This window comes from Felis catus, chromosome B4, assembly GCF_018350175.1.
Source record: "Felis catus isolate Fca126 chromosome B4, F.catus_Fca126_mat1.0, whole genome shotgun sequence".
Lineage (NCBI taxonomy): Eukaryota > Metazoa > Chordata > Mammalia > Carnivora > Felidae > Felis > Felis catus.
The window spans coordinates 120,206,259-120,230,946 of NC_058374.1; the positions used below are offsets into that span (position 1 = coordinate 120,206,259).

Genomic DNA, 24,688 nt, shown 5'->3' on the forward strand with positions numbered 1-24,688 from the left:
GCAGCATTATCAACAATAGCCAAGCTATGGAGAAACCCCAAATGTCCATTGACTGACAAATGGATAAAGAAGATGTGGTATATGTTTATATATATAATAACATATATTTTATATTATTTATATTATATATATGTATATATCCTCTTATATGCTTTTAGTTTTCTAGATATTGGTACTTGATCATTTATTCATCCAGTTCCTTAAAAATGGAAATTTGGACTATTACAAGCTGGTTTTTTTACTAGTACAGTGTTATAATTAATACTTCTATGTATGTTGAATGAAAGTTTCTCTAGAATTCATACCTAAGTGTAGAATTGCTGAGTTCACAAAATTACGCCAAAATGCCCATACAAAAATATTTACTGCAGTACTGTTTACAAAGCCAAAAATTGGGAAGAGTCAAACTGTATCTATCAATAACAGAACAGACATATACATTTTAATATATGTATGCAATGCAACTAAAGAGAATGGGATAGATATACATGTACTGATATAAAAGGATGCCTCAAATTGATCGCTCAGTGAAAAAAATCAAGTTACAAAACTATGTATAAAATTACCTCAATTTTATGCAAATAAATAACAAAATTAATTTTAAATATATATATATATATATATATATATATATATATATATATATATATATATAAAACCAAAGGACAATTTAGGAAATTCATGTTAGTGGTTATCCATGGTATATAAGATGGACTTATATTTTTCTCTATTTTGTATCTTTGTAGTGTTAAGCATACATTATTTTAATCTATGCCTATAACCAGAATAAATATATAAATACAATTTATTCTTATCCTGAAAATGGCACATTTTGATTTTCTGACCATGAATATTCCTTACATGAACTACTTCTTCCACTAATTCCTAACTCATTTCTGGTTTTAGCACAACCAGTCAGAATCTGTGCTTACCTAGATTACTGCATTCTCCTTCCTGCTATGACTTCAGCTTTCTCAAATTTAAAATTAATTACATTTCCTAATACTGCTTTTACCAAGAACCCTTCTGACACTACAACATCATCTTCTCAGGCTGGGATCCTAATTACCTTCTAGACCAATTATGGGATTTCAGGTAAAGAAAATATAATTGTAGAAGTTTAAAGGTGTATGCACCAAAATAGAAAAGTTGCTCTGGAGAAATATTTGTGGAAGCCCAATGAAGTTTCCTTAGGTTGGCATTTACTTGGGTGAATTAACCATTATCTAGTAATCAGACTCTAATTCTTAAAGAATCATAAAACTTAACCTCCTTATTGTTGGAAATTGATCAGAATGATAGGTACTGATTCAAGCTAATAATGCTCACAAAGAATTATACATATTCCATAATCTGCTATTCACCAGGCACTCTGTGTGAGGAATTGAACACATTGTGGTAAATAAGACAGATAAGCTAAAAGTCCAAAATCTCATCAGCTCTAAGTCCGAAACCATATCATCTGAATTCAGGTAGGGATGAGACTTCTGGGTATAATACATTATTCTCAGCTCCTGGAGCACAATTCCTCTTCATCTATGGACTTGTGGAACTAAAGAGACAAGTTATCTGGTCTTCACCTACCCTGATAACAAATAAAACTAGGATAGGTATAGGATAATAGCTATCAACATTTCAGTTCAGAAGGGTGGTGGGGCTGGTGGGCTGGAATGTAAGATAAACAAAAAGGAGTCACTGTTCCAAAGCAGTTCTGAAATCCAGTGAACAAATGGGGGGTTCTTGATTAGGCTTCAGAGACTGGGAAAAATTCTCCTAGGCTCTCCCTTTTATTCTCCTAAGTCTCATCCTTCTTGGTTCTGCCTTATGGGTCATGTTTCCTTTTTTATGAATGGTAGCACACGTTTGTTGCCCAGTAGATTTATTAGCCTGCTTCCTGCCAGTAAAATTTGGGGGATTCAACAGCATCTTTTCCTTTTGTACTATCTCTGTCCCTTTCATACTAAGCTAGCAAATTTTTGCTGATATAAATTTCTCAAGAACTTTGTGAATCTTCCATGGATTTCCCAGGGATTCACTCCAGTAGAGAAAAGCCATATCCATGAATGTTTTTAAGATTGTTCCTTTTCTATGTCTTGGCCTCCTGCAGGGATGGCTGAAGGACAATGCCCTTAAGACTCTAGAGGTCCTCTGGTTTGATCTAAAAGATCAATGAGGCACACCCTTAATTTCTTGAAAGACGTCTTTGTGTGACTGAATACTCTGACATTTGATGTTTCTGAGGTTTTAGTGAAAAGCTGTATGGTCACACACTCAACTGTTTCTCAATGCCATACTTTTGGCAGCCATTTCTGAATTTTAGCATCTTTTGCCATCTGGAGAGGCTGAGAATTTTCAAAATCATTCAGTCCAAGTTCACTTTTGTTTAACATTTCTTCCTTTAATCTATCTCTCTCTGTTTGCATGTTATTATAAGCAACAAGAGGAAATCAGACACATCTTTGAAACTTTGCTTGGAGGTCCCCTCAGTTATATATGTAAATTAATATTTCACAATATTTCACATATTATACAATTTCATTAATATTTCTGCCAGGACACAACAAGGATCCCTCTTCCTCCAGTTTCTAATAACATGCTCCTCACTTCTGAGCCCTTAAGGCAGTGTTCTCAAAGTCTAGGTTTCTAAGAGTGTTGATAGTGATTCATAATTTCTTCATTATGCTCCTCAATTTTTTTCCAATAGGCTCTATTGCCCAATCCCAAAGTCACTTCTACATTTTAGGTATATGTTACGGCAGCACGCCTCTCTTGGTACCAAAATCTATACTACTTCTCTATTACTGTGTAGCAAATTACAAGATAACAAAATTATTCTTTTCTTCCAGTTTTTGTGACTCAGAAGCCTGTGCATGGCTTAGATCAGTCCTCTGCCCAGAGGACTGCATTCAAAGTATCAGCTGGGCTACAGTTATGTGATTCTAATCTAGAGTTTAGGGATCTCTTCTAAGCTCATTCAGGTAATTGGAAGAATTTTGTTTCTTACAGCTCTAGGAGTGAGGCTCTCTGTAAAAGCTTATGTGCTTAGGTTAAGCTCATCCAGTAAAATATTACTTGATTAACTTAACTGATTAGGAGCCTTAGTTACATCTGAAAATCCCTTTATATGTATATACACCTTTGAGTTGGGAAGAAAATTATGATGTCACTCCCCACTCCCCCATCATGTCACTCATACACATATATACACAAACACATATCTAGTTGTAGATCATAAAGTTTTCCTTAAATACATCTTTATGGTTTTCTGACTTTCTCCAAGTGATGTTAAACAGCCTTGGTTTAGGAGCAGTGAATGTTGGTGGTAGAACTCCAAAGAAAGAGGATAAAGAGGTGTCTAAAAGATTCTCAGTGAAGTAGTAGGAGACATTCAGAAAAGAGGAGGGGTCTTCATCAGACACTCATGGATAGATAGAGTCATCAGAACCAAGACACTGACATACTATAAAGAGCAGCCAATCAAACTGTAGTCTTAATGGAACAGAAACTTCAATGGGAAGGCTTTCCTAAGATGTTATTAGAGAACATAACTGTTCATATCCTACACTTTAACTCATCAAGAAATGATAATCAGACAAACCTTCCAGGAAAAAGCTTATGAACTGAGACCGAGCTTAATCTGGAGATGGACAGAGGGCTTTAAGGCAACCTGAGGCACACACACCTGAGCCCCCACCTTCTTCCAAGTGTGGTTCTCAGACTTGACAACAAGGACAACTTATTCATACAGACCAAGATCCACTGGTTAAATGGAATGACAGTCCTATTGCATTAGTTTCCTATTGTTGCTATGGACAACCTACCATAACTTATTGGCTTTAAAAACACAAATGTATTATTTATAGTTCTATTTGTCAGAAGTCTCACTGGACTAAAATCAAAGTATCCTTAGGGCTGTATTCCTTAAGGAGGCTCCAGTAGAATTTATTTTCTTGCCTTTTCCAGCTTCTAGAAGTGAATGCACTCCTTAGCTCATGGTCCCTTCCTCTACCTTCAAAGCCATCAGCATAGCATCCTCAAATCTCTCTCTCATTCTGATATTCCTATGTCCATTTTATAAGGACATTTGTGATTACATTGGCCCCACCTAGATAGCCCAGGATGATATTCTCATCTCAAAATCCTTAGCTTAATCACATCTACAAAGCCCCTTTTGTCATGTAAGGTAATATTTCACAGGTTTTGAGAATTAATAATGTGGACATCTTTGAGAGCCATTATTCTATTTACCATACCTGTCAAATACCTTCTTAATAATCAAATTTGATCAGTTCATTTGGCTGCTGACAAAATGCTCAGTAACGTATTAATGAGTTTGCTTATAATGTTTATTTATTTTTGAAGGAGAGAGAGACAGAGTGTGTGAAGGAGGGGCAGAGAGAGAGGGACACACACAGAATCTGAAGCAGGCTCCAGGCTCTGAGCTGTCAGCAAAGAGCCCGACACAGGGCTCAAACTCACAAACCACGAGATCAGGACCTGAGCCGAAGTCGGACGCTTAACCGACTGAGCCACCCAGGCGCCCCTTAATGAGTTTGCTTATAACGTTTCATTTGTAAAATATTTCTACAAATATTTATATTCTCTGAAAAAATTAGTAAAGGGATAGTAATTAACAAATTCTATTAGCTAACAGAAAGTGTTAAGAAACATCATGTTCTTAAGGAGTTGCTTCAAAGCAATCACAAGGCATCTAATCTATTCATATATTTGTCATTTAAGGTAAGGAGATTATCTTGATGAGTACTGAGTAATATACAGAATTGTTGAATCACATTTTGTACACCTGAAACTATTAAAACATTGTATTTTAACTACCCTGGAATGAAGGGAAAGTGAAAGACTACACACACTTACATTTATTTTAAATAAGCATATATTTTCAGCATAAAAAAATAAAGGGGAAAGTAGTTTTATTATAGTCGTTTTCAAGTATGAAAACTAAAGCATAAAATGAGTTAAGTAGCTTTCCCCAGATCACTCAGGGAGGAATACTGGAGGATCATGAACAGAACTCAGCTTTCCCTATTTCCATTCAGTAGTTTGAAAGGCTAGGAAAAATGGTTAGAATGATTCATAGTGATTATCTAGTGTTTTCTTTCCCAAAGCAGTGCAAATCAGAAAGAAAAATAATTATAAAGATATTAATATGCCTTTGGCTATTTTCTTGGAGGGTTTTGTGTGTGTGTGTGTGTGTGTGTGTGTGTGTGTGTGTGTTGTTTTTTGTTTTTCATCTCATGATTTCAATAAAGCTCTAAAGAAGTACAGAGAACATGTTCCAACCTGTTCAGGAAATCTACTCAAACCTGAGTTGTCAAAATTTGTTGATTTTTTTTTTTACCATTTACGTATTTATTTTCGAGAGACAGGGAGTGAATGGTGGAGGGGCAGAGAGAAAGGGAGACACAGAATCCAAAGCAGGCGCCAGGCTGTTAGCGCAGAGCCTGACACAGGGCTCGACCCCATGTACTGCGAGATCATGACCTGAGCCAAAGTCAGACATTTAATCAACTGAGCCACCCAGGCACCCCTCAAACCTGAGTTGTTTTAGTTGAATTTCAAATAGGTTTGAAAGGTCTTAAATAAACATGACTTTAAAATTTAAAAACATACATCACTAACTTAACTGGTAGATACAAGCAAAAAGCAGAGTAATAATACATGTACTGTCGGAGGGCTTTAATTATAAGCACTCCATCAGAACAATGCAGCTAGCACCTGTGCTGCCTTGTGGAAAGGGCTGGAAGTCAGAATTTGGATGAAATCTCAATTCTTCCACATCCATCACCTGTGTAACTTGGAGCAGCCAACCACCCTCTCAGATTCCTTACACTAAAAATAAGAGCTATCTTAGAGAGTTGATGTAAAGATTAATTTATGTAAAATACCTGGTATATAAAAGCATTTGATAACTTGCTACTTAGAAAAAACCTAAAATATAGGAATAGACTATCCTGCTAAAAAGTGTTTGGAGTGGATACTCTTATGTGCTGCCCAGATTCCAGTTCAGGAAGGAAGGATCTATTCTCCAACCTGTTGACAGTGCTACTGATGTAAAGCTATTTGTTGTCAGCCCCTCTGAGGACTGCCTTGGCTGAAGACAGCCTCCTCACCCCCTGCCCACCCGATTCCAGGGTCACTAGCTCCCAGTGACTGACTGATCAGATGGTCCATCATCCCTGATTACAATTTTCCAGAGGGTTGGCTGTGGTCTCTGTTAAGACAGCTTACCATCTCAACTTCTCCCTCTATCCAGTCCTGTCTCCTTTCTTTCACTTCATTTCCACATGTGTTGATCTCAACAGTACTCTCTGTAAGTCTCCTATTCCTTAGTCATTATTGGGAGTTGGTTTCCCAGGGAGCCTCACCCAGCAACAATGTTGCTCAGCCTCTCCTATGGACCTTGCCATCACCATTCCCCATAAGGACACAAATACACATGACACACCCATACACTGTTAGATTGCTCTTGCAGGGATTGCAAAGTAAGGATTCTTAAACCATGAACATTACTTCTGCTGTTGTTTACCAAGAAGCCAGAAATGTACGAGCCCTCTGCCATAGATCTATTTTCCTCTTTCTGAACATCTTTCACTCACTAGTTCATGTAAAGATTCAGCCTATTACATTGGAAATGTTTATCTCACAATTGAGGAAATTTTAATATGATTTGTAGAGTGAGTGATATTAATTAGTAATTATTGTTGTCTGGGATTTGCTTCAAAAAAAGAGGATAAATCAAACACAATTGGCAAAATGTTGGTCACTGATGAAGCTAGATGATTGGTACATGAAACTTTATTACACTATTTTCTCTACTTCTGTATGTGTTTGAATTTTCAATAACAAAAACTGAATAGTAATATGACTTAAAGAAGTACATATAATACATAATACTTTAATAATAAGTTTTTAAGATAAGTTTAATAATATATCTAAAGTCTCTTCTTCTTATGTTAAGCAAATAAATCTATCAAAATATGAAAAAAATTAGATTTTCCAAAGTAGATAAAATAGAGCTTGTTAGGCATCTTGCCAAGTAGTTCTCAAATTTATTTTTAAAAATTGCTGAGGCTTTCCTTAAAAGCAAACCCCATACGGCATTGCAAACTAAATTTATATTTTAAGAGATTTTTAAGAAATTTATGTTTCATTTTTAAGTACAGTATATATCTGTGCATTGTACAGACTTTTAGATTATGAAGACTTTATTATGTAATAGCAAATTATTGCAGTTATAAAATCTCAACTTTCATTTTTTAAGTTACTTATTTTGAGAAATAGAGACAGAGAGAGAGAGAGAAAGAGAGAGAGAGAGAGACAGCAAGTTGGGGAGGGGCAGAGATAGAGGGAGAGAGAAAATCATAAGCCAGCTCCCTAGAATCAGCAGGGCAGAACCTGATGTGGGGCCCAAACTCAGGAACCTGAACTCAGGAACCATGAAATCATGACCTGAGCCGAAGTGGGATGCTTAACCGACCGAGGTCGGTGAGGCGCCCCTAAAATCTCAGCTTTCTAAATGTCTTTTTTCAAAACAATGCATGTGAGTTATTATATGATTATATGATTATTATTATATGATTATATAATTATATGACTGAATCACTCCACATTCAGTCTGTGTGGAGTGGTATTATTCCTATTTAAGTCTCAAATGTTTAAGTATGCTATGATGAGGAAACACAGAAGTGCCCAAATATACTACACAAACATGTTTCTAATCTTTGTATTCTTTTACATTTCACGGTCTTTCGGAATTTTGAAGTCCCATTTATCTGAGGTGATTTGAGCCATCACAGGGGAATGCCATCACCCGGAAAATGATTTTTCTCAAAGGGATGTGATCATTGCAGTAATTATAGAGCTGATCAAAGGGCTTTCTGTAGCTAGGTTATAATTATATCCAAGTATAATAAGATTTGGTGGACCTGAAACAAAAAGAAGGGAATGGAGCATTCTACAGACAAACACATAAGTAGTATGAATTAGAAGTTAGTCTAATAGCCTGTGAAAGCTGAATTTTCACAGCATTTTACCTAGCTCTTTGGACTACCCACAAGTAAGCAAATAATACCCAAATATGCATAAAATATATCCACGTGGAGCCCAGTCCTTAGGGAACATGATGAATTTGAGGAGAATCTGGTATAAAATAAAATAGAATGAGATAAGATGACAATTAGGAAAATTAGATTCTAATCCTAGATTTATCACTAACTAGCTCTATGACTTGAGCACTTTTACCTCTCTGTTTCTCCAACAGCCTCCAACTGAAGGCTCCTTATAGTTATTATATTCTAAGATTAGGAATCAAGTATTATACTTTAAAAAAAATTAAGTTTATTTATTCATTTTGAGGGACAGAATGAGAGACCACAAGCAGAGGAGGGGCAGAGAAAACATAGAGACAGAATCCCAAGCAGGCTCCATACCATCAGCACATAGCCTGATGCAGGGCTTGAACTCAGTAACTGTGAGATCATGACTGGACCCAAGATCAAGACTCCCATGCCCAAATGACTGCACCACCCAGGTGCCCCTCAAGTATTATACTTACAATGTTAATAAGCAGTCATAAAAATTTTCAGCAATTGGGGGCACCTGAGTGGCTCAGTAGGTTGAGCATCCAATTTAATTTTGGCTCAGCTCATGATCCCAGGGTGATGGGATCAAGCCCTGTGTCGGCTCAGTGCTGAGCGTGGAGCTTCCTTAAGATTCTTTCTCTCTCTCCCTCTGCTCCTTTCCCCCCAACTCTCTCTATCTCTCTCTCTCTCTCTCTCTCTCTCTCTCTCAAATAAAAATTAAAAAATGTTTTCTCAGCAATTGGATTAAAATAATCTTCAATAAAAATTAAATAAAAATGTCAATGGAATTGTTCCAAAATGTGAAAATAAATGTTATTCATTATATTAGTTTAAGTTTCCAAACATATATGTTCTGTCTTCCATACCACATTTTCCTAAAATTTTCTGAAGGAACATGATATTGACCTTATGCCACGCAATTCAATGGGTGCTCTGCAAATCTGACTCTAAAGAAACTTGATAACTCAAATATGTCACATAAGTTTATAATTTAAATCAATTTTATAATTCTAAAGTATAATTAGTCAAATTTAACAGAGTCTCTAATGCTTAGAAATGTCAGTTTTAACCACAGTGTACAAAACTTGAAGTGTTGCATTCTAGATACTTGTGGACTTACTCAACAAGGAAACTACTGCAGGCTAGTAAAATAAATATAAAATTTTACACTGTAATATAATTTTGAGGTAACATTAAAATGGTAAAATTCAGGTGATAAGTTATCCAAGATAACTGTAGATACATGTAATTATTGTTATACATTATAAAAAGCCCTATATCTGTGATAATAGGAATTATAGACATGTAAAGCTTTAACTTATACAAATAATTGCATTCCAATATATCAAATATATAATATATGTCAGGCTCTAATTCTTACAGCATATTTTGAACATGCTATATCATTTAAGTCATAACAACAGAAGTTAGGCATGTTACCTCCATCCATTATTATAATCTCCATTTATGGATAAGAAAATTGATCATATAAAACTTTTAAGACAGCAAATAGGTTGCCTTAACCAGACAGAGAGAACATGGTGCTAAGCAAATCAAGCATACTTACTAAAATTCCCATGAGAGAAGCCTTACAAAATTAAACAACCATTCATGATAAAAACTCTCAACAAAGTAGATTTAGAGGGAACATACTTCAATATAATAAAGTTCATATATGACAAACCCACAGCTAACATCATATTCAATGGTGAAAAACTGAAGAGCTTTTCCTCTAAAATCAGGAACAAGACAAGAATGTCCACTCTCCTGACTTTAAAAAAAAAGGTTTATTTATTTATTTTGAGACAGAGAGAGCAAGATAGTAGGGGGAGTGCAGAGAGAAGAGGGAGAGGGAGAGAGAATCCCAAGTAGTCTTGTTACTGCCAACGCAGAGCCCAATTCGGGGCTTGAACCCAAGAATCATGAGATCACGAGCTGAGCCAAAACTAAGAGTCAGATGCTTAACTGACTGAGCCACCCAGGTACCCCAGGTATGTCCATTCTTCTCACTTTTATTCAATAAAGTAATGGAAATCCTAGCCACAGCCATAAGACCAGAAAAAGAAATAAGAGGCATCCATACTCGTAAAGAAGTTAAACTGTTTCTATTTTCAGATGACATGACAATATACACAGAAAACCCTAAAGATTCCACCAAAAACTATTAATAGTAGTAACTGGACTCAGTAAAGTTGCAGGATATTAAATTAACATCCAGAAATCAGTAGTGTTTTATAAACTAAGAACAAAACAACAGAAAGAGAAATTAAGAAAACAATTCCATTTACACTTACACCAAAAAGAATAAAATACTTAGGAATAAACTTAACCAAGGAGGTGAAAGATCTATACTCTGAAAACTATAAAACACTGATGAAAGAAACTTAACCAAGGAGGTGAAAGATCTATACTCTGAAAACTATAAAACAATGATGAAAGAAACTGAAGATGACACAAATAAATGGAAAGATAGTCTATGCTCATGAATTAGAAGAATTAATATTATTAAAATGTCCATATTACCCAAAACAATCTACAGATTCAATGCAATCTCTATCAAAATACCAACAGTGTTTTTTTCAAAGAACTAGAACAAATAACAAAATTTGTATGGAACCACAAAAGACCCCAAATAGCCAAAGAAATCTTGAAAAAAATTTAACAAGTTTGAAGGTATCACAATTCCAGATTTCAGAATATACTGCACAGCTGTAGTAATCAAAACAGTATGGTACTGGCACAGACACAGAGATAAATGAAACAATAAAAATGTTAGATATAAACCCACACTTATATGGTCAGTTAATCCATGAAAAGGGAGGCAAGAATATATAATGGGGAAAAGACAGTATCTTCATTAAATGGTGCTAGGAAAACTGGACAGCTACATGCAAAAGAATGAAACTGGGCCACTTTCTTACATCATACACAAAAATGATCTCAAAATGGATTAAAGACATAAATGTTGAACCTGAAACCATAAAAATCCTAGAAGAGAATGTAGATGATTTCTTTGACATCAGCCATAGCAACATTTTCTAGTTATCTCTCCTGAGGTAAGGGAAACAAAAGCAAAAATAAACTATTGGGACTAAATCTAAATAAAAACCCTTTGCACAGCAAAGGAAACTATCAGCAAAATGAAAAAATAACCTACTGAAGGGGAAAAGTTATTTATAAATGATCTATCAATTAGAGTTAATACCAAAAGATATAAAGAACTTACACAACTCAACACCAAAAACCAAATAATCCAATTTTAAAAAATGGGCAGAGAACCTGAATAGATATGTCAAAGACATATAGCTGGCAAACAGAGACATGAAAAGATGCTCAACATCAATCATCATCAGGGAAATGCAAATCAAAACCACAGTGAGATATCTTACACCTGTTACAATGGCTAGAACAAAAAAGACAAGAAATAACAAGTATTGGTGAGGATATGGAGAAAAAGGAATCCTTGTGCACTGTTGGTGGGTATGTAAATTGGTACAGCCACTGTGGAAAATAATGTGAATGTTCCTCAAAAATTAAAAATAGAAATACCATATGATCTAGTAATTCTACTACTGAGTATTTACCCAAAGAAAATGAAAACACTAATTCAAAAAATATATGCACCCTTATGTTTATTAAAGAATTATTAACAATACCCAAGATATGGAAGCAACTTGAAGGTCAATTGATAGATGAATGAATAAAGATGTAATGTGTAGTACACACACACACACACACACACACACACACACAATATTACTCAGCCATAAAAAAGGATAAGATCTTGCTACCTGCAACAACATGGAGGGACCTAGAGGGTATTATGCTAAGTGAAATAAGTCAGACTGAGAAAGACAAACACCACATGGTTTCACTTATATGTGGAATTTAAAAAACAAAACAATGAATAAACAAACAAACAAACAAACAGAAAGCAGAATCAGACCTATAAATGCAAGACCAAACTGATGGTTGCCAGAAGGAAGAGAGGTGGGTAGATGCGCAAAATGGGTGAAGGTGAGTAGAAGACTTTGGTTCCAGTTATGGAATAAAAGTCATTGGAATAAAAGCCTCAGCATGGGGAATATAGTCAATGGTATGGTGACAGTGTGTGATGACAGACAATAGCTACATTTGTGGTGAACTTAGCATAATGTATATAGAGAGATGTTAAATCAGTATGTTGTATACCCAAAATGCATGTAACACCTGTATATGAACTAGACTCAAATAAAAGAAATTTTTTTAAAGAGTGAAATCTTAGCCAATAAATCATAATAGATATTGAAATGATATTTAGGCCCAAATACATTTTCATTACCTAATATAGCTTTGCTTATCCTTAATTTATTGATGCAGTAGATTATACTGATTGATTTTCTGGTGTATAACTAGCCTTCTATTCCTAGAATAAATTCTACTTAGGTCATAGGCATTATCCTTTGATTAAACTGCTATACTCTCTTATGTAATATTGTACCTAAACATGTGTAGATATGTGAAAAAGTTCATTGTTTAAAATTTTGGCACTATATTAATTGGGTTTAGATGTCAGTATTACACTCATTTCATACAATAAAACTATATTTTTCTATATCCAGGAATAATTTAGAAGTTATAATATAGTGATGTTCATTTGTCACAATCATTCTTTTTTCTTTATTGTACTTACCTGGCAAATCCCTATCCTGGCTAAATCTAACTCTCTGACTAAAACAAAACAGAGCAACTTAACATGGTTTGTAGAAAAATTATTTTCCACTCCTCAAGGTGACTCTTTCATACCATCTTCTTTTTCCTCCAGCAAACCATTTCCCACATCAGTCTCAATAAATGGCCATGTTATTATTTCATTGAAAAAAAATAAAATCAAAATAAAACCTCTTTAGAGCAAGGAAAATTATCAGGGATACAGAGGAACATTACATAATGATAAAGGGGTCAATTCTCCAAAAAGGCCTAACAATTTTTTATTCTGTATACACTTAAAAATAGAGTATCAAAATATATGAGGTAAAAACTGATAGAAATACAAGGAGAAATAAATGCACTAACTATTATATATGGAGACTTCACAATACTCTCTAACAGAAATGGACAGAGTCAGCAAGAGAAAATCAGTAAGGAGTAGATGAACTCAATAGTACTATCAACCAACTGTATATACCAGACATCTATAAACAACTTCATGCAACAATAGAATACACATTTTTCTCAAGCTCACATGGACTTTCATCAAAACAGACTACATTCTAAGCCATAAAACATACTTTAAAAAATTTGTAAGAATAAAAATCACACAATATCTGCTCTAAGATTACAATGGCTCAAACTAGAAATCTATAAAAGAAAAATAGCTGGAAAATCCTCCAAATATTTGGAAATTATACAACATACTTTTAAGTAACATATAGATCAAAGAAAAAATCTTGAGACATTTCAAAATACTTTGAACTATATGTAAATGAAAATACAACTTATCAAAATTTGTAAGATTCAGTGAAAGCAATAGGTAAAGGGAAATTTATACTATTGAATGCATACATTAGAAAAAAGAAAGATATAAAATCAATCATCTAAGATTCCACCTAGGAAACTAGAAAAAGAATAGCAAGTTAAAGCCAAAGTAAGCAAAAGAAAAGATATAATAAAGACTGGAGCAGAAATCAATGGATATTAAAATAGGAAATCAATAGAGAAAATCAACAAAATCAAAAGCTGGTTCTCTAAAAAAAATCAATAAAATAGATGGCTTGTAGCTTGGTTAACAATTTTTTTAAAAAAGGAAAAAAATTACTAAAATAATATATGAAAGAGATGACATCACTACAGATGGAACATCAAAAGTATAAACAAGGAATACTATGAATTACACTATGCCCACAAATTTGATAACCTAGATAAAATGGACCAGCTCTTTGAAAGACACAACTGGCCAAAACTCACAAAAGAAGAAATAGACAATCAGAATAGACTTGTATGTATTAAAGAAATTGAATTACTAATTAATAATATCCCAAAACTAAAGGACTAGGCCCAGAATGGGTTCATTGGTGAATTCTCCCAAATATTTAGGAAGAAATCAAACCAATTCTCTATAATTTCTTTTAGAAGACATAAGGAGAGATAATACATCTAACTCATTCTATGAGACTAGCATTGTTCTAATACCAAAAATAGGCAGAAACAGAACAACAACAAAAGCTAAAGACCAATAATGTCATGAACACAGTTGCAAAATTCCTCAATAAAATATTAGTAAATCAAATGCAAAAATGTATAAAAAGAATTATACACCATAACCAAGTGGGATTTATCCCAGGCAAGGCCAGTTCAACATTCAAAAGGCAATTAATGTCATCCATCATATTAACAGACTAAGGAAGAAAAATCAGATGATTATATCAATAGATATAGAAAAAGCATTTAATAAAATCCAACATCCACTCTTAATAAAAACTCTCAATAAAGTAGAAATGGAAGAAAACTTCCTCAACTTTATAATGAATAGTTACAAAAAACCTACAGCTAATACACTTAATGAAAAACTCAAAACTTGCCCACTAAGGTAACAAACAAGGCAAGAAAGACCTTCACATCACTGTTTTTCAACATCATACTAGAAGCCCTTGTCAATGTAATTAGGCAAGAAAATAAAAATAAAGTTATATAGATTTAGAAGGAAGAATTAAAACTGTCTTTGTGGGCATCTTGGTGGCTCATTTGGTTAAGTGTCCGACTCTTGATCTCAGCTCAGATCTTGGTCTCAAGGTCATGAGTTCAGGTTCTGAGTTAAAAAAAAAAAACTATTTTTGTTTGCAAATGACATGATTATCTATGTGGAAAATTCAAAAGAACTGACAAAAAACTCCTGGAACTAATAAATAATTATAGCAAGGTTGCAGGATACAAGGTTAATATATAAAAGTTAACTGCTTTCCTATATAGCAGCAATAAACAGTGGAATTTGAAAGTAAATATACAAAACCATTTACATTAGCATTCTCCAAAATGAAATACTGAGGTATAAACCTAATACGTATAAGATCTGTATGAGAAAAAAATACAAAACTCTGATGAAAAAATCAAAGAAAAACTAAAGAAATGGAGAAATATTCTATGTTCATGGATAGGAAGACTCAACATTAACAAGGTATCAGTTCTTCCTAGCTTGATCCATAGATTTAACATAATCCAAATCAAAATTTCATCAAACTATCTTGTGAGTATCAATAAACTGATTCCAAAGTTTAATTGAAGGGGCAAAAGACCCAGAATAGTCAACCCAATATTGAAAGAGAAGAACAAAATTGGAGGGCTGATATTATACAGCTTTACTGTAAAGTTGGGGGCACCTGCATGGCTCAGTCGGTAAAGTGTCCGACTTTGGCTCAGGTCATGATCTCGCGGTCCATAAGTTTGAGCCCCACATCAGGCTCTGCACTGACAGCTCAGAACCTGGAGCCTGCTTCGGATTCTGCCTGTCTCTCTGTCTCTCAAAAATAAATAAAACATTAAAAAAAATTTTTTTAAGTTACAAAGTTAATAAAGAAGTTGAAGAAGACAGTATGGTATCTATGAAAACAAGACAAATAGAATGGAGTAGAATAGAAAGTCCAGAAATAGAACCATATAAATATAGTCAACTGATCCTTGACATAGAAGCAAATGCAACAGAGTAGAGCAAAGGTAGTCCCTTCAACAGATTGTGCCAGAACAAATGGACATCAACATACAAAAAAATGAATCCTAACAAAACTTTGTACCCTTTCCAAAAATTAAATCAAGATGGATCATAAACCTAAATATAAAACAGAAAACTAAAAACCTCCTAGAAGATAAAATAGGAGAAAATCTAAATGACTTAGGGTTCAGTCATGACTTCAAAAAAACAAAGAAATAAACACCAGAGGCATAATCCATGAAAAAAGAATTAATAAGCTGATTTCATTAAAGTAAAAAAATGAGATACCACTACATACCTACTAGAATGGCCAAAATCCAAAAGACTGACAACACCAAATGCTGAGAAGGATGTGGAACAAATAGGAACACTCATTAATTGCTGGTGGAAATGCAAAATGGTACAGCCACTTTGGAAGGCAGTTTGGCAGTTTCTTATAAAAGTAAACGTATTCTTACCATGTGATCCAGCAATAGTGCTCCTTGGTATTTACCTAAGGGAGTTAAAAACTTATGGTCCACACAAAACCAAAATGTGCTATACCCATAAAAAATAACACTACCAAGTAACAAAAAGAATGGACAACTATCAAATGGGTGAATTTCAAAAACAATATGCTAAATAAAGCCAAGATCCAAAGAAATGCACACTATATGACTCTATTCATATGAAAATCTAGAAAATGTTTAGCTATAATGAAAGCAAACCTCAAAGAACGTTTAAAGTCTTGGCACAAAGGGGATTGACTGCAAATATACATAAGGAAACTAATTCAAATGATAGGAATATTCTATATCTTGATTGTGTTGGTAGTAATATAGTACATACTTGTGAAAACTCATCAAATTATATATTACAATATATTAATTTCATTGTAACTAAGTTACATGTCAATACAAAAACCAGAAAGAAAGCATCAAGCACCAAAATTAATGTTTAGTATTTATTTTCAGAAAGGTGACAAGGCTATATTTCACAAAATATTTCACCCTACATTTTCCTGAAATATTTGGCCCCCTTTAGTGTATTTAAATACAATTTTATTTACATGTAGCCTCTGCAGGGACACATTTAATTTCACAAATGAGAAATGCTTATTATATCATGACCAAAAATAGTGCTTTGTCAGGAACCAAGTGCTCTAAGATTTAAGGCACATATGGGTATAACCATTAATTATACCACTAATTTTTTGTTACATGTATACCACATTACTTTGGGATCACCAAAGTTAATCATTGCAACCAAACTATGAGGGCTTTTTTTTCTCAATGCAAGAAATAAAATACAACTGAATATTCTTGGTGTATGAGCTAAGTAATAAAAAAAATCTAACAAACATAATATAAATGGAAATATATAAACTGTCATTTCTTTTCTTCAAAGTAGGTCTTGAATAGGGAAGGAGAATTACTATAATTAATTATAAACATTTAAGATTCTCAGTGGGCTAGGTAATAAATAATACAGTGGCTATATGAATGTGGCTGATTTAAAACCCATTACACCTAGCTTCTTTAGATTTCCAATAAATGAATAACACTATTTTATGATCAGTTCTAATTTTCTCCCTCACAAGAATTACTCCATTAATGAATGACTTTTTAGATTAAATAACTGTGAAGTAACTTATAAAACTATGTGAATCATAGATAAGCAACAGATAAATTCAGGGTTCTTTTTCTCCCCAATTAATGCCAAATTGTTTCTTGTGGAAATGCAGCATTTTCTAAAACTCCCTGACAAATTAGATCATGATTATAAATGATTATAAAACACCTATATTCAATAACACTATATTCCATGTGGGAGGATAGACAAAAATATTGTGGGATCCCAAGGACTTTAACTTTAGTTGAGGGAACAAAGCACAGACATAGAGTCAGGTATATCTTACTAACACCATTTTTGAGGACAACACTGGCACATAAATTAGCTCCCTTAAATCTACATGGCTGTTTAAAATTTACCTATCAATGTTTGGATTGACGTCTTGAGACCCCCTTCTCTGAAAAAAAATAAAATAAAATGAAGTGTATCATTCTGCTCTTTAACAAAGAAATAAGGTAAAAGAGCAGACAGAGAAGGAAGGAAACAGAAAGAATAGAGGAGTGAATGAGGCATTTAACAATTTATCTAGAATAGAATACTACCACCTTAATTTTATGTCATAGGCATATTCATATGAAAACTGGGTTAACAACACAAAGCCCTGAGAAATAAAGTATTGCATTCCAAATTCAAACTCCTTTTATCTGAAATTCTAGTTATTAAAATTAAAACATACTACTATTTTTCTTTTTGCTAAAAATTATTTTAATTGCACTCTAAGCTGTTACTGTTAAGAATAATTAGAAAAAGTGAGAGCTAGAAACAGAAATACAAAAAGGGGGTAAAGCAAATGGCAGCGCAGGTAAAGAAGTTTTTGCATTGAATGTTACTACTTTTGTTTTATGAGAAGAGAGGTAGCTAATACATGAAGGATGCTTCCAATATATTTAAAGATCATCTTACAAGGGTCACAGTGACAGCGACGTGGTAGAAAAGTGGAAGTCAATAATCACTAGTCATAGCATCAGAATTTGACAAAGGGTCATATACAGAAAAAGACCTCTTAGCATAAATATTACGTACAAAAAAGTAAAATAAATGTACAGTCATGGCACTGAAACTGAGTGAAACAGAAAGGCGAAGAAGTTTCTAATTGATCAACTGATTACAAATGGAATGATTTTACCATGCTCCTTAATGATTATTAAAATGTACAATATGTCATCTCTAATCCTTTATATAGTGTTCAGTCGTTATTGTTATATTTTAGTGAATCAAGCTTGTATATTAAATAAAGTCTCTTCTAAATTTATTTATGACCTCAGTAAAGATAAAATGGATCCTAAAATTAGGGCAGTAGCAATAGCAATGAAAATGGCAGATCACAGAAAATGCTGTGTGCTAGCTTCGTAATGGTGGATGATGAGCATTTAGGGCAATTTAGGGGGAAACAGAAGTTTCACATTTGGATATGTTGCAATATGAGGTACTTCTGGAGAATCCAGACCAAGATGCAGATAGCATAAGTAGTTTTAAATAGTATCTGTAGCTCAGGAAAAAGATCTAGGTAGAAAACAGTTGAAAACACGGGATAGAATTGAAGTGAATTATTAACATTTAGGGACTAAAAGGATAAAGAGTGGGCATGCAGTCCAGCAGTTAAGTAAAAAACCAAAATAGATAAGTATTAAAGGAGCCAAAAGAGGAGAGAGAATGACTGGAATTAACTAAATCTTCAGCCTATGTGTCCAAGGTACACTGGGTCAGATACTATAGTGTGTTGCCTAGCCTATCTGTTGTGGAGAAAGTCTTGAAATATTAAGGGTAAATATAATGAAACAATCAAAGTTCATACAAAAGAATAACTATCTGAAGGTTTCAGCTCTGGAAATGGAAAAAGAACAGTAGAATACTACCACTAAGTCTTCAAGATAAATTATAGCGCACATAAAAATGCTTTGAGCTAAACACACTTAGAATTAGTAAACTATCTAGTTATTTAATATAAGTTCACATAATTTATACCAAATATTCATCCATATTCTATAGAGTGAAGATAGCCATTTTTTTCTCTTCTTTCTAAAAGGGTTTTTGAACTCCAGAAGAAAGTTTATGATGATAATAGAGGGCTCTAGAAATTTGTGTTCAGAGAAAAAAATGTAATCTTTTATATATAAAGATGATACTTCAGGCCAACTATCAATAAAAAATATATTTTGAGTTGTTTTTTGCCAGAGAAATTACAAGTTATATTGAATTTTTGAGAACCTTCCTACATGAAGCATTTCGTACTCTAATTAAATGTTTACCTGGAGGTAAGCACAGGTAACCTGCTTCCAGCCTTTTTACACTTTCTGCTCACCTTGAGTTTAGTGCCATGATAAACTTTTTCTTAAGTTTTTATTAATTTATTTTGAGAGAGAGAGAGCAAGAGTGAGCAGGGATGGGGCAGAGAGAGAGGGAAAACAAGAGAATGCTAAGCAGGCTCTGCACTGTCAGTGGGAAGCCCAACATGGGGCTTGAATCCATGAACTGTAAGAAATGATAAACTTTTTAAATGCTGTATCTAATAATAATGTAACAGAGACAATATTTTGGAAATATTAAACCAATGTACATATGTTTCCATTTCCCCTGAATTATGATGCCTTGAATTTCCCTATTTTATCACATAGTCTATCAGATAAGATTAGACAAATCTCTGGACAGTGAAGTTGATTCCTCATTTTCCCTGGCACAAACTAGAAACATTTCAAACTCTCCTCAACAAAATGCTAGATAAGGCATTCTTCACCAGATGGCTGCCAGAGGGGCCATAGCTGCTCTGGGAACTTGGCAGGCACAGATTAGGAACACCCACCAGTGAGCTTCATTGTTGACCTTCTGGGATCTCATTCTCATGAGATCAGAACCTCTACAAAAGAAGAAGGTAAATTCTAAAAAAGACTAAGCACCAAAAGGCCATCTGAATAAGAGGATCTGTAGGTCTTGGCTGGAAAAGGCTGGCTAAGAGCTAATTTCCACTGAAGATATTATTATCCCTGTAAGGTTCTTGGCTAAAGAGAGTATCTCCAGGTAGAGCTCCTTTTTGAGAAGGGCCAGAGGAGAACTCTGCTTCTGAAAAAGAAGTACTGGTACAAGCAGCAAGAGCACAAGATAGAGAAGGATGCTATCAGGTCCATGTTTGAGGCCTAGCAGGAAGCTTTGTAAGAGCTGTGACTCATGTCCTAGGATCTCCATGTGAAGGCCATCAAGCCAAATCTCATTCTGTTAACCCCAGTCTGTTCCCCTTTGAGAGGGAAGGGTCAGATTACATGCCACCAGTGTCCAACTACCAACCCCCTGAGTCAGATACTAGGTATAACCAGGTGAAGACACAAATGGAGTTTAAGAGACAGAACTTCAGGCAGTTGTCCTCAGAACACATTGCCCTTGAGAGCCAGAATGACCAGGGGTCAAGCTTGTTTTTCACAGAATCATGCATGCTGTTAATAAATATAAATTTAACAAAGAAAAGCTATATACAAAACAGTTCAGAGAGGGGTCTGAGTAGAGAAAACATAGAATAGCCCCTCACAAATCTCCCACAGTTGTAGTGGGACAGCTTAAAGAACCAGAAAGGTATCCAGACTCCCAAAGCCCTTTGAAAGGTGAATGAAATACAGCTGAAATTTAAGAGTTAATGAATCAAGTGCTTAAAGTCACCAAGTTATTAATTTGACTTATGATATGTTTGACTCCAGAGAGTGTTTTATCCCACCCCTTTTCAAGATCCTACAGTAGCTCCAACTATCTGTTTTTAAAAGTTGAAAGTTTTCATTTAGTGTTCACCTGTCCCAAGATTTCCAACCCCATCCCTCTTTACTACACAACATAACACATGTGATTCTTCTCTCTTTTTTAATTGTCTACTTCTCACTTTGTGTCCTTGCTCCTGCCAGCCAGCATCCTTTTGATTAGGTCATATCCATTGCTAGTTTCAAAACCTAAGGAAATTATATAAATTGTCCCTCACTTTTCTGTAATACAACTTGACAATCCATACAAAAACCTTAAAAAAGATAATAACCTCTGTCCAGTGATTCAAATATGTCTGAGTAAATATAATCAAACATATAATGATTTAAAAAAACAACAACAAAAAAATATAATGATTTATGCATAAAGATTATCATCAGAACATAATCTGTAATAGTAAACTACTGGAAAAAATCTACATGTATGGTTCTGAGTCAGGAAAAGAGTGAAAATAAGAATCTCAATGGGGGGGGGGACTTAACTAATCATCCTGGTACATTCTTATAATGGAATATTATGTGACCATTAAAACATTTACTCACATAGGAATATGTTCAAGATATGTTAAGTCAAAAATGTATAGTATGTATTTATAACAATATTTCAATTTTGACCAGATACGAAAAGTGTATGTTTATGTATGTGATTTATGAGAAAAATGCACAAAAGTGTCAACTTATTCATCCATTGTTTCAGTAATCATTCATTTCAAACAAACACAGTGTGTTTAGTTAGTTTAGATAACTTCTTTAAAAAAACATAGTACTTATCCTATGGAGTTGATGGTCTAGTGAGAGAAGTACATTTACTAGTAATTGGAACAAAATGTCATGTAGATTGATTTATTTGGTTATTTGTTTCTTGTCTGTCTCCATCATAATTGCCAACTCCATGGTAATAGACATTCTGTTTACCATGTTTATCACTGTATTCCCAGCATCTACCACAGAATCCAAGAGCATAAATATTTCATGAAGGTAGAGGAAGCGCAAAGACTAAATAAGATAGCATTAGTAGGAGAACCTAAAATAATTTAGGAGGTTTGAAAACTTTTTTAAAGGCAAGTGCCATTTAGAATAAAGCCTAGGGACATCTGGGTGGCTCAGTCGGTTAAGCATTCGGCTTAGACTAAGGTCATGATCTCAAGGTTTGTGGGTTGAACTCCACACTAAGTGTAAAGCCTGTTTGGTATTCTCTCTCTTTCCCTCTCTCTCTCTCTCTCTCTCTGCCCCTTTCCCACTCACACTTTCTCTCTCAAATAAATATATAAATAAATAAACTATAAAGAAATATATACATACATACATACATACATACATACATACATACATAAAGCCTAAAGCCTAAAGGATGAGTAAGAATTAGTCATGTGAAAAGAGTTGGGAAACTTGTTCCAGGTAGAAAATGGCTACAGATAAAAGGAAAAGTGTTAGCTGAATTCATAGAGGCAAACTAGTTATCTTGGGTGAATGTTTATAATCAACTTATTTTTCAAATTTTCTTCACTACACATGTATTTTTGTAGTAATCAGAGAAACAACATTCTGAACAAAAGAGATTTAAAATCTCTGACTTCTTGGAAATCACCTTGACTCTACATATTTATTTTCTTACTTTCAATAGTCTCTGCACTTAACAGACAATACTGAACAAATTATTGCAAATTCAATGTTCTCTTCTAGGAGTATCTTATATTTCCTCCTAGAATCTACTCCTTTTAGATGAATTATAATATTTTTCTTTTCTTTTATATCTTCTGTAGCACTGGTACCATATTGTGTACCCAATATGTATTTAAAAGCTGGTTAAAAAACATATATATACAGATATAAACAGTAAGAGAGCACACAAAACCCATAATTCTGATCTTATTATCTAATGACTAGTTAGTTACTTTTCCAATGACTTTGCAGAACTAGTCCCAGAGGAATCAAAGAGAATTATGAAATTTCCCTTTAGATATTTTTGTTGAGGAAATCTCATTTGATACCAATACTGTGAAAATAAATAAGGAAAACCTTATTTAAAATGGAGTCAGGAAGCCCTGAAGAGGCTCTCATACACTATCACTCCTTGTAAAAAGCATATCTGACATTCCCCAACAGGAAGAAGCTTACTTTACATACCCCAGTAAGAGAAAGAAAAAATTTCTACTTGCTCAGGAGTAGCCCATCCAATGAGAAACCACTACACTCTTAAGCCAATGAGAAGCTATCACCACCCTGAACTCTTCTAAAGAGTCCCTCCCAACTTCCTCCTTTCCTCCATAAAAGCAAGCCCCTCTCTGTTCTCTGAACTTGCCTATAGTTTGCCACAGTTTGCGTGCCCTGAATTATAATTCCTCTGCTATTCTTTAATAAACTAATTTTGCTGCTAAAATAGCTGGATTTTGGGGTTTTTTTTAAATATCAACAATACTTTATTCTCGCATTGGAACAAAACTTAATGTTATTTATTATCCTAAAATGTCAGAAATAGATGTTTTGATTTCTTTCCAGGATAAAGTGGAGGAAAAGAAAATACTCTGATGGAAAGTAACCATGACTACAGTTTTAAGACACATAACTGTTACTTTCATATACTTTATGTTGGTTAAAATAATAATCTATTCTTAGAAATAAAATATGTTTTGGTGAATCTTCCTTTTATACTGCAACAAAATGCTTAAAATTATTCATCAATCCAACAAGTACCTTCTAGGAGTAATTATTTTTCCATAGTGTATAGAACTCTTAAGGGAGTAAAAGTATCCTGCCTCCAAAACACTTAGGATTGCTAAATATTTAAAGTCAATATTAAGTCATATTAAAATCATAAATCCTTTTTAACCTTGTTCTTTCCACTCTCAAGGGTAAGTAATAATTTTCAGCGTTACCATTCCACACCCAGTTATGAAGGGAAGCACAAATTTAACAGGAATTATCAGGGAGGAGGCATAGTGCAGTCCTAGTCAAAGCCAATGAGTCTTGCTCCTCCACACAAATGGAATACAAATCCTCATATTTAGGATGACCTTTCATAAATAGAGCAAATTATGTGTATAGTTATTTAAACTAATACTCTAATAGGTTGAAAATGGGTTCACATTTCCAAAAAAACCCCTCTGTGGATAAGTAGAGCATGTTACTATACTTTAAGACTGCCCTCATTTCATACTAATATAATGGTGACTTTGTTACTACGAGCAAGACTTTTCCTACCTAGGAGATCTTAGCTCTGTTCATTTTAGTGAAACTATGATTAGAACTATCTTAGTAAATGATATAAAGCAAAGAAAATGTCCTTTACTATGACAACTAGAAACAGGTGAATATGATTTCTAAAAGCATTACAATTTGAAGTGAATGATCCTGTCATGACAAAGTGCCAAATGGAGGGAAACTATTAACTCACTACTAAGTGGTGAGGGAATTTCATTCTGCTGTCTATCCCTCAAAGAGGGTATTTGACTTGTGTATGAACAGAGATCAGAAGTGAAAAAAAGTGAAAAAAATATTTTTTTTATCCTTGGCCAGAAATTAGAAAAGAGCTTTTGTAATATAGGTTAACAAAA

General features: G+C 34.0%; 1 protein-coding gene and 1 pseudogene across 17 annotated transcripts in view; one reads left to right on the plus strand and one right to left on the minus strand.

Annotated features, from left to right (window-relative positions):
- The window catches only part of ANKS1B (ankyrin repeat and sterile alpha motif domain containing 1B), a 1,072,204-nt gene that overhangs the window by 708,272 nt on the left and 339,244 nt on the right, over positions 1–24,688 (minus strand). The gene's annotated exons all lie outside the window — the stretch shown is intronic.
- On the plus strand, positions 20,168–20,906 carry LOC101094272 (annotated as a pseudogene).